Genomic DNA, 10623 nt, shown 5'->3' on the forward strand with positions numbered 1-10623 from the left:
GGCCTTTGTCTCAACACACGCCGTGACTAAATCTGCTGGAACTTCCTACAATTTCTTGTCGACTCTTGTGCTCTGATGCCTAAGGAGGAAAGTGTGCAAAGAGACGCTGAAGCCCTGCATTTTGGGGAGACGCTGGAGTGCAATGCCGGGAAGGAGGGAGAACGGATCAGTCGCCTCCCCTTTTTTGTACACTGGCTCGTGTGGAAGATGAGAGGTATCTGAACTGGAAGTCGCAGAGAGCAGTACCTGCAACCAACAGAAGAACCGCTGGCGACGGATCTTCAAGACAAACCTCCACCGCTGGGGGCGTGGGTGGCTTTATTCCGAGACGACCGGGGGGAAACAAGGAAAGCGGCTGCCGGTCGGGTACAAGGCGCCCACCCGTGGAGGCGCGCACGCGAGGCCTCCCACCGCGCCTGCGCTGCGGCCGGACGCGGGCTCGCCTCTCCCCGACGCCCCGCCGTCCCGGCCGGGGTGAAAAACGGCGTGACACGCAGCGAGCGTGGCGGCCATCTTCAGCCTCTGGGCACGTCAACGGAGCGGGTTCGGGCAGAAGAAGAGCGTTGCGCAAGCGCGCCCAAGACGGTCCCAGGTAACTCCCTTCTGACGGGCGAGGCGTCGCCGTCGTCGCCGGAAGTTTGGCGTTTCTGTGCCGCGGGAGAGGAGGCGGCGGCGGCAGCGGCAGCAGCAGAAGCAGCTGAGTGTCTCCCGATACCCGGATGTGAGGCGGTCTGCTGGCTCGCGTCGGACCCTCGGCCGGGAGCGAAGAAGGTAGGCGAGCGTCCCGCCCGCCCCGCCGCCTCTGTCGTCCTCGTCTCCCTGTGGCCAGCCCCTCCGGAGAGCCGGACGCCTCTGCCCTTTCCCGTCCCACCCTCTGGGTCGCGTCGCCTCACACGCCTTTCCTCCTCCTAGGGTCTCGGCTTCGGGCGCCCGCGGGAGGGAGTGGGCGGTTCCGGGACGCGGTCGCCGGAGGCAGGCAACCAACCTGCGCGGCTCGGCTGCCTGGCCGCCGCATCACCTGCCGCGGCCCGCTGGGAGGTCGGAGGTATTTGAGGAGTCGTGGCCAGGGTCTCGCCGGGGCTTCTGGAGCCCCGTGGCGGCGTGCAGCCATTGCGGCGGCCGGGGCGGTGTCGGCCCGCAGGTAGCCGGGCCTCGTCCCGATCTCCCCCGAAGCCGGTGCTCCAGCCCCGGCGGAGCTGCTGTCCTGCGGCTCGCTCTGCTGCCCGCCGCCCACCCGCTGACCCGGCGTGAACCCCGAGGCCTCTGCAGTCTGCTGGCTGGGCTATGGGGATCCCGGCTTCACGATCCTTAGCCTGGGAGGGGAGCGGTGGCCTGGGTCCAAGGTCAGAGAGGGATTCTGGTTGGACCCGAGGATCTGGGCGCAGGCCAGGCTGCTCTGGAGTAGAAATTGGGTTTGTTGAGGGCCATCGCGAAGTTTGTAGAGAGAGATGCGAGCAGAAGGGAGTTGAGTCCTCGATTTTGATCCCTGTTCATAAGATTATTTTACAACGGGGGTTGTTTTCCTCGGGCAGAATGGGAGAGATAGCTACTCCAAAAACTGGAGAACTCTCCCTCTCCCACACCCTCAAGCTTCCCCTCCCCCATCCCCAATTTTTTTTTTTATTGAAAACCCACCTCATACAGTAAGGCTTCTCTAGTGGCTCAGATGCTAAAGAATGCCTGCAGTGCAGGAGACCCAGGTTCGATACCCGGTTTGGGAAGATCCCCTGGAGAAGGGAATGGCTACCCACTCCAGTACTCTTGCCTGGAGAATCCCATGGACAGAGGAGCCTGGCAGGCTGCAGCCCATGGGGTCGCAGAGTCGGACAAGACTGAGTGAGTAACACACGCACAGTATTTTACAGGAGATGGGGCGGGGAGGAGGAAGGAGTAAGCTTTGAGGTTTGAAAAGTACTGTGAACCTTGTTTTCCGGTAGCCTTTGGATGGCTGAAAAGGGATTCTTTCTGCAGGAAGTAATTGCAGCACAGAGTATTTAGATAGTATTATCAAATGCCGTTTCAGTAAATAGCCTTTGCAGGAACCAACAAAAGAACGCTACTTAGTAGAACAGTAGGATGTGGGTGTACTTTGTTTTTTTCCCACCTCAACATTTTTTTTAAAGCTGGGTAAAGCACGAGTTCAGTTTAAAATATTTTGAATGCCGTGAATTATGCTATATTCAGGGACTTCTGATCAGGTCTTTAGTACGCCGGGCACCAGCGGCAGCGGAACTGGGTCTAATTTGAAAAACTTAAAAAACCCCCATGGACAGAGGAGCCTGGCGGGCCACGTCCATGGCGTTGCAAAGAGTTGGACACGACTTAGCGACTAACACACTAAAAAATCTCACCGTGGAATTAGATATGAGAGTAGGATGAAAAGTGCTTAATTTGGAAGCTGCAAATTGAGGCCTAGAGCTTGTGCGGAAGTGAGAAAGCTGTAACACAGACACTTCCCCTTTTTAGGCAGAATGCAGTATACGCCCCTAGGTCAGATGTATGACTTTGGAAGTACCCGACTTAGAAAAAACTTGTCCTACTTTATGCACATCTGCTCATCTTACTATTTCTTGGGTAAAGAAAATTCGTTGATTAGTATTATGATTTTGTAGTGAAAAAGTAATTGTTTTAACATCAGCTTTAAGCAAGATTTTGTGGTAGCCCTTTAAATCAATACATTATTGAAGAACTGGGAAAAGGCTCTAATTAATGAATGTCATTAACCCCTTTTGCTGGGTGGCCCTTTTTAGCTTGGTCATTCATTACAGCACAAAGCTGACTGTAATTATTCTAATAATGAAGGATACTGGCATTGCACAATGGATTTTTTTAAATAGTTAAAATGTTTATCATGAGATTTGTTACCTGATTTATATTATACTTTGTGAGTAAGTTGAATAACCTCAACTGAAGGTGATCAGAAGTTGAGACGGTAGTTAGAAACTAACTCCAGTGAGATTTTAACCATACATAATTTGCTTAAGGACTCATTTACACCGCCCCCCGCCCCAAGCCCAGACTTTAATGTGTTTCTGTGCATCCTTTTTTCTTGGCACAGTAAAAGTTCTTTGGCTCACTCTCTGCGTAAGTTCTTTCTATCAACTACTGTGGTTACTTTTGACGAATAACATCATTCTGTTGACCTGACCACCCTCTCTTCTTTTTTGTGAGAGCTACATTTTATGCTTAGTTGCATTATAGTACACCTGAAGAAGTCAAGATTTATGTCATCTGCTCTCTTCAGCTTACTTTGAAGATTTATGGCTGTGTATGTGAAATTCACAAGAGATAACTCAGTATATAAATTAAAATGGGGTTTAAGATGTTACTTTTTAAATTTTTATTTTATCAGCCACACCTCATAGTTCGCAGGATCTTCATTGCCTGACCAGGGATTGAACCCTGGTCCTGGCTTTGAAAAGGTAGAATCCTAACTCCTGGACTGCCAAGGAATTCTCTTAAGTGTTACTCTAATATAGTGGTCTCAAGCTTTTTGGTCAGGATCCCTTTACATTCTTCTTTTTTTTCCCCTTTACATTCTTAAAATTATATAGGACTCCAAATAGCTTTTATGTCTGTTATATCTATTGGCAGTTACTATATATTAATTTAAATATATTTAATATATAATAATAGCTAATAAATAATTACAGGTTAATATAAATAACTTTTTAGAAATTCTCCCATACATGTTGTATATGACAACCTTAAGCATAGTCTCTTTTTTTTTCAAACTTTAAACTTTTTATTTTGTTTTGGGGTATAGCCAATTAACTATGTTGTGGTAGTTTCAGGTGAACAGCTAAGGGACTCAGCCGTAAATATACATGTATCATCTTTCCCAAACTCCCTCCCATAAATAACTTTTTAAATGCAAAACTACTATTTCCTCCCTCCCCCCAAAAAAAGATTAGGGAAAAAATAGCAACTGTTTTACATTTTTGTAAATCTCCTTATTGTTTGATCTAATAGAAGACAGCTGGATTCTCCTATCAGTTTCTGCATTCAGTCTTTATGTTGTTCTGTTTGAAGCATACGGCCAGCTGCACAGGAACGTGTTGGGAGGAGTAATTGAATAACATTTTGCATTAATTGTGATATTCTTTGACTTTACAACAAAACTCAAGTGGTAGTTTCTTAACAGTTAGTTGTGGTGTGGAGTCTGAAACTATACCTATATCCTTCTCATACGGTGTTGCATTAATTTCATTGGTCTGTTTGCAGTTTGAATTGATCTTTTACTGGTATATAATTTTAATCTCATGAGCCTTTGAAAGGGTCTCTGGAATCTGCAGGATCCCTGTACCACACTTTGAGAACTACTGCTTTAAGGTAAATAATTTAATAGTTTAGAATTAATGTAATTACTGAAGCTGAAAGGGATAATGGTAGTATGGAAAGAGCTGACAAGTAGTTAAGTGAAATGAGGCATAATTAAGACAAACATTTTCTTTTTCATGCTTTCTTTTCATAAAAAATGTTACATCAGTATATTAATTATTACAGCAAATTATTATAACTAATACTTAATAACTGCTTACGGTTCTAGGAACTGTTCTAAGAACTTGGTATTAGGAAATGAAATGTTCCTGTTGTCATTGTTGCTGTCATATTCATTTTTTGGGGGCTTTATTTTCTTGATGTGGGTAGATGGTAGTATAATAAATTGTGGAGAATGGCGATAGTGGAATGACTTGACTGACAACTGAATTTAAGGTGCCTTTAAGACATCAGGATGTATATGTCGAGTTTGTTGTTGGATATCTGAGTAGCACTAGGGATGGAAATTGTGTTGGGCTATTCGTTTGTATGTTAGTGGTCTACCGGTAGTAATCGAAAGTATGAGTATAAATGAAATGAGTTAATATGTGTCTTTTGTGGTAAGAAACCAAACCTTGGGGAATACTAATTTGTAAGAGACTGGTGGAGGAAGAGAATTTAAAAAATTAAATTGTCAGTGTCTGTCTTAAGAGTTTTAACTAATGATGTTGAGAATAACGTTGTTTTACTGAATGTCTATTATAAATCTAGTGTAATAAAGAGATTTTTGTCTTTGAATGTTTGGAAAAATTTATTAGGGATAGTACCTTGTATTACTGTATGTTTCTGTTCCATTCTTTGTTAATGGTTTGTTGTTGCTTCGGTTGTAACATTTTATGTTTTTGGCTAGTGGTAATTCATTTAATTTTATGTTCCTTAACATGTTTTTTTAATTTCTAAGTATTTTTTGGGCATTTTAGAGCGTGAGAAACACTTGGATTACCCTAAATAGGGGATAATGAATGGATTGGCAGGATACACAGAGAAATAAGGAAGAGAAGACTGTATTTGTAGAGCCAGATCTTGTGGAAGGAGAAAACAGGAATCACCAACACTAGGCTTTACAGAAATCAGAAGTTAGTTCAGGACTCAGAAGGTTGCTGAGAAAAGGTGCAGCTCTGGCATTTGGCTTACTTACAAGATACGCCAAATGTTCATCCAGGGGTGATTTTTGCCTTCCAGGAGACATTCAGTATTGTCTGAGAATATGAATATATTTGATTGTAACAACTGAGGGCAAGTGCCACTGGTATCTAGTAGGTATAGACCAGGGATGCTAACTGTTAAAACATCCTCCATGCCCACACCCCCATACTCCCTGTCAAAGATTTTTATTTGCTCCAAAATATTAGTAGTGGCAAGATTGGAAACCTTGCATCATAGTGACTGTATTGGCTGCTTTGGTGTCAGGAATCAGCTGGAGAGCGTAGCGTCCATGTGGTGATAAAAGAGTTAGAGGCGACTTAGCAACTAAACAACTCTACTTGAGCCCTGAAAGTGTTAATGTTAAGTGAAAGAAAGTGAAGTCGCTCAGTCGTGTCCGACTCTTTGCGACCTATGGACTATAGCCACCAGGCTCCTCCATCCATGGGATTCTCCAGGCAAGAATACTGTAGTGGGTTGCTGTTTCCTTCTCCAGGGGATTTTCCTGTCCCAGGGATCAAACCCAGGTCTCCCACATTGCAGGCAGACGCTTTAACCTCTGCGCCACCAGGGAAGCAAAAGAAGCCATCCACAAAAGGCCATGTGTATTGATGATTTCATTTATATAAAACAGCCAGAATAGTGAAATCCATATCTACGGAAAGTGGATTTGTAACTATCAGGAACTGGAATGGGGTTGGGGATAGGGAATGACTGCAAATGGGCTTGGGGTGGTGAAAAGATTCTGGACTTAGTGACAATTATTATACAACTCTGAACATATTAAAATCCACTAAATTGTATAATTAGGTGAATTTTATAGTCCATCTCAAATTGTATCTCAGTTAAAAAATTTTTTTTTTTATTCCTGATCACACTGCTTGTGGGATCTTAGTTCCCTGACCAGGGATTGAACCTGGGCACTTGGCAGTGAGAGCTTGGAGTCCTAACCACTGGACTGGCAGAGAATTCCCAATTGTAAAATGATTTTCAAATCACTTTAAACTTAAAATATTTTGGGTGATGTAATCTAAATGCTTTAATGATTAAAATTTGAATATATTTTATTATAACATACAATTCAGAAATTGGATGTACTCTTAAATTCTCAGGTACTTTCTAACATGTGTCTTGTAAATTGTCTTTCTATATAAGTGTTGTGGATTTTCTGAAGTGATCGTTTTATGTTAAGTTTGATTATTGTGTTTTGGCCCCAATATTGATTTTATTAGAATTCTATTAAGAAGCTAGCTTTGGCTTGTGGAGGGATCTTGCCAATTTGTTAACAGGTGAGAGAATGCATTTTTACAAGATTTTATTTAATAGAAAGGGATGTTATTACGGTATATAATGCTAGGTTAATAATGATTTAACATATAAGGCAAACTAAAGTGAACTAATCCTTAGCATAACTGAACAGGTGAGTGACACAAATACTGTAGATTTGTGTATCAATTAACCTCTTTGTTCTGTTAGGGCACAACTGCCAGATGTTAAAATATTTAGAAATTGGGAGGAAAAGATGTAATACATAATTTTTAAAATTGAAATTGTTGGTGCTTAAGTAATAAAGGACTTTAAATGAGTTTTTTCAAGTAATTGTACCTCAGAGGTTTGTGTATGTGTGTGTGCGTGTGCATGCACAGTTGCTCAATCATGTCTAACTCTTTGCCACCCTATGGACTGTAGCCTGTCAGGCTCCTCTGTCCATGGTATTTTTCAGGCAAGAATACTGGAGTGGGTTACCATTTCCTACTCCAGGGCATCCTGACCCAAGGATCAAACCTGTGTCTCTCTGCATTTTTTGCATTGGCGGGCAGATTCTTTAGTACTGTGCCACCTGGGAAGATAAACCTCTGAGGCTTAATTTTGGGAAAATCTGGGGCTTCCCAGAAAATTTAACTATAATATGTATTAGTCAGTTACTGTTGTATGAGAAACTGCCCTACAACTCAGTGGTTTAAAACTGTGTAAGCAATTGTTGTTGATAATACATCTGTAAGCTGCTGTGGGTTAGGTGATTTATGTTAAAGTGACTTGAGTTATGCTTTGCTGTGGGTGTGGGTGAGCTTGGTGCCTCATTAGGGGTTTGACTCCAGTTTACTGTTTGTGTTTCTTCTGGGGCCTAAGCTGAAGAGGCAGCATCTACCTGCTGAAACTCTTCTTCTGGTAACGGCAGAGGTAGCAAGAGGGCAAGACCAATTGCACAAAGACATTTTAGATCTCTCTGTATCTTTTCTGCTAACATCCCATTGGCCAAGTCATCAGATAGCAAAGCTGTAGGGGCAGGGAAGTATGCTCTGTCCACCATGAGGCCAAAGGAAGACATATGGTCAAGCTGAGCCTCTGATGGGAAGGAAAATAATATACTCCTTCCATGGAGGTGGGGTTTGGGGTAGAAGATAGTGATTATTTTCAGAGAAAAACCAAATTTATTATATGGTATAAGAAAATGAGATGTAACCATATTGAACTGCAAGATTTTTGTGTATCAAGTGAAAAATGGTCACTAAGCTATTGTTAGTCTAGCTTAGTCCAGGTTGTTCTAATAGTTAATGGACAGTTAATAGATGATACTGTTTTTGTATTCTCATGTTTTTTAATAGATTGTTTTACTTTATCCATATAGAATTCTTTTTTTTTTAAGATTAACAGCCAAACACATGGAAATTATTAGAACCATCATTCATTAGAAGCATCATCTATCAACTTGAAGAAAAAAATTATATGTAATTTTCATTTCAATAAGGTAAGTAGCTTATATTGTTATAATTTAGTGCCTTCAGAGATAATTGGTCAGTATGCCAAATACACTTGAATATATTCAAAGAAATGTAACTTTTTTGGACAAGATTATATGTTCACATAATAAAATGGAGTATATAGTGAAAAGTAAGCATTTTTTTCCCACACCTCTTGCACTTGGTCCCATAGTTCTCTTTCTCGGAAGTCTTCACTGTTACTAGTTTCTTGGGCATCCTTCCAGCCTATTGTGTTCACAGGCAAGCATATGTTTCTATACCTTTCCTTTCTCCCACTGTCTTCCTTTTTTCTTTTTATGACAAGGGGAAGTCTGCCCTGTTATGCACCTTGCTTTATTTGGTTTAACAGTGTTTCTCAGTTGTAGGACCATATGAGTTACTTACAGTTCTATTTTATGGGCAGATTTATTAAAGCATAAGTAGCGAAGTGACGTCACTCAGTCGTGTCTGACTATTTGCGACCCCATGGACTGTAGCCTACCAGGCTTCTCCGTCCATTGGATTTTCCAGGCAAGGGTACATTAAAGCATAATGTATGTATAAAAAATGGCAGCCTTTTAAAGTGTACAGTTTGGTGGATTTTGACAGATTTGCACATTCTTGGAACTACCATCACAATCACGATAGGATCATTTCCATTACCTCCAAAAGTCTCTCTCTCCCTCTACTCCTACCCCAGGCAGTGACTCATCTATTTTCTGTTACTAAAGATAAGTTTTCCTTTTCTAGAATTTCATAAAAGTAAAATACTTTATGTACTCCTCGTGTCTAGCCCTTTTCATTCAGCATCATGATTGTGAAGTTCATTCACGTGGTTCCAAGCACTTTGTTCCTTTTGATTGCTGAGTGTTCTGTTGTACTGAAACACCATATTTTTGTTTCCCCATTCACCTGGGCAATAATTGGGATGGCTGTGTGGGGATCTTTCTCCCCATCTTGTGGTACTGCCCATTTCTGCTTCTTGAGAGATTTTCTAGTTTAAGTAGAGTTGCTGCTCACTTGGCTTTCCTCAGTTTCCAGTTTAGGATCAGGTTTCTTTGAGTTTGGAGGTTATTTGTCCTTCTTTGTAGCTTCTGTACTTTTATTTTTTATCATCTACACTTTTGTTCTTTATCCTTTGGGTTTATGGTTTTGTCTTGCTTCATTTTAATCTGTTGCTTTTTTTTTTTTAAGTATTACATGAGAGTAGACATAAATGTTGTGTATTTAAATCTGCCTTTTTACTGTGTGTCACTATTTTTCTATGAATATAATTATTTATGTGCTCTATTTTTCCTCAAAGTAGGATTTTACTTTACTAGCTTAACCACTGTATGCTTGTATTATGATTTTTTTTTAATTACAAAGTTTTTCTAAAATGTAGAATTGAAATAGAAAAGCTTACTTCATTGAATGCACGTGCCATAGTTTACTTCAGATTCAAAATACTATACTTAAGTGTTATGTGTAAATAGAGCTCTGAAAACTAATGTTGCTGCTGCTGCTAAGTCGCTTCAGTCGTGTCCGACTCTGTGCGACCCCATAGACAGCAGCCCACCAGGCTCCCCCGTCCCTGGGATTCTCCAGGCAAGAACACTGGAGTGGGTTGTCATTTCTTTCTCCAATGCATGAAAGTGAAAAGTGAAAGGGAAGTCGTTCAGTCGTGTCCAACTCTTAGTGACCCCATGGACTTCAGACAAAATTATGGAGTATAGATTAATATATTGATTAATAGGTGAGATGTAAATAATTACATCTTTGTACTTTATAAACATTTCTCAATATTTTACTTTTAGGTGCTGTATAATGTGTTAAAAAGAAATTATAAGGAATGATTTTGTCAAATTCTTATGAGTTATGGTGGCTGAAAGATCACATGTTTCTTGTGGGAAAGGAAATGTAAGTAACCTCAAGGAATAGATTGATTTTCAGCTATTCTCTGTTTATTTAAGACAGGTTTTCGATTTATAAGACTATGCTTAGGATACTTTTTTCTGTTAGCCTTAAGTATGCTGCCCCTTCAGCTTGGCCCCAGAAGAAACACAAACAGTAAAATGGAGCCAAACCACTTTTGAGGCACCAAGCCCACCCACACCCACAGCAAAGCCTAACCCACAGCAGCTTAGAGCTGTGTAATCAGCAACAATTGCTTATACAGTTTTAAAGTGTATTCTAAGTATACACACTCAGTAATTGAAAGAGAGAGTAACATTTTTTGTAAGTTGTGGTTATTTCTTTGTAGTGTTAGCATTGCCAAATGCTTGGATTGTACAAAATTTAATGTTTGTTTTTTATTTTTCCAGAAATGGCAGCACAAAAGGAAATCTATATTAATAGAGTATTTTATTAAACGGACGTGGTTAAATAAGAACTTTAAATCAACAGACTCAGCAAACAAGGAAAGAAACGTGTTAGCTGT

Source organism: Capricornis sumatraensis, chromosome 21 (genome assembly GCF_032405125.1).
Source record: "Capricornis sumatraensis isolate serow.1 chromosome 21, serow.2, whole genome shotgun sequence".
Taxonomy (NCBI): domain Eukaryota; kingdom Metazoa; phylum Chordata; class Mammalia; order Artiodactyla; family Bovidae; genus Capricornis; species Capricornis sumatraensis.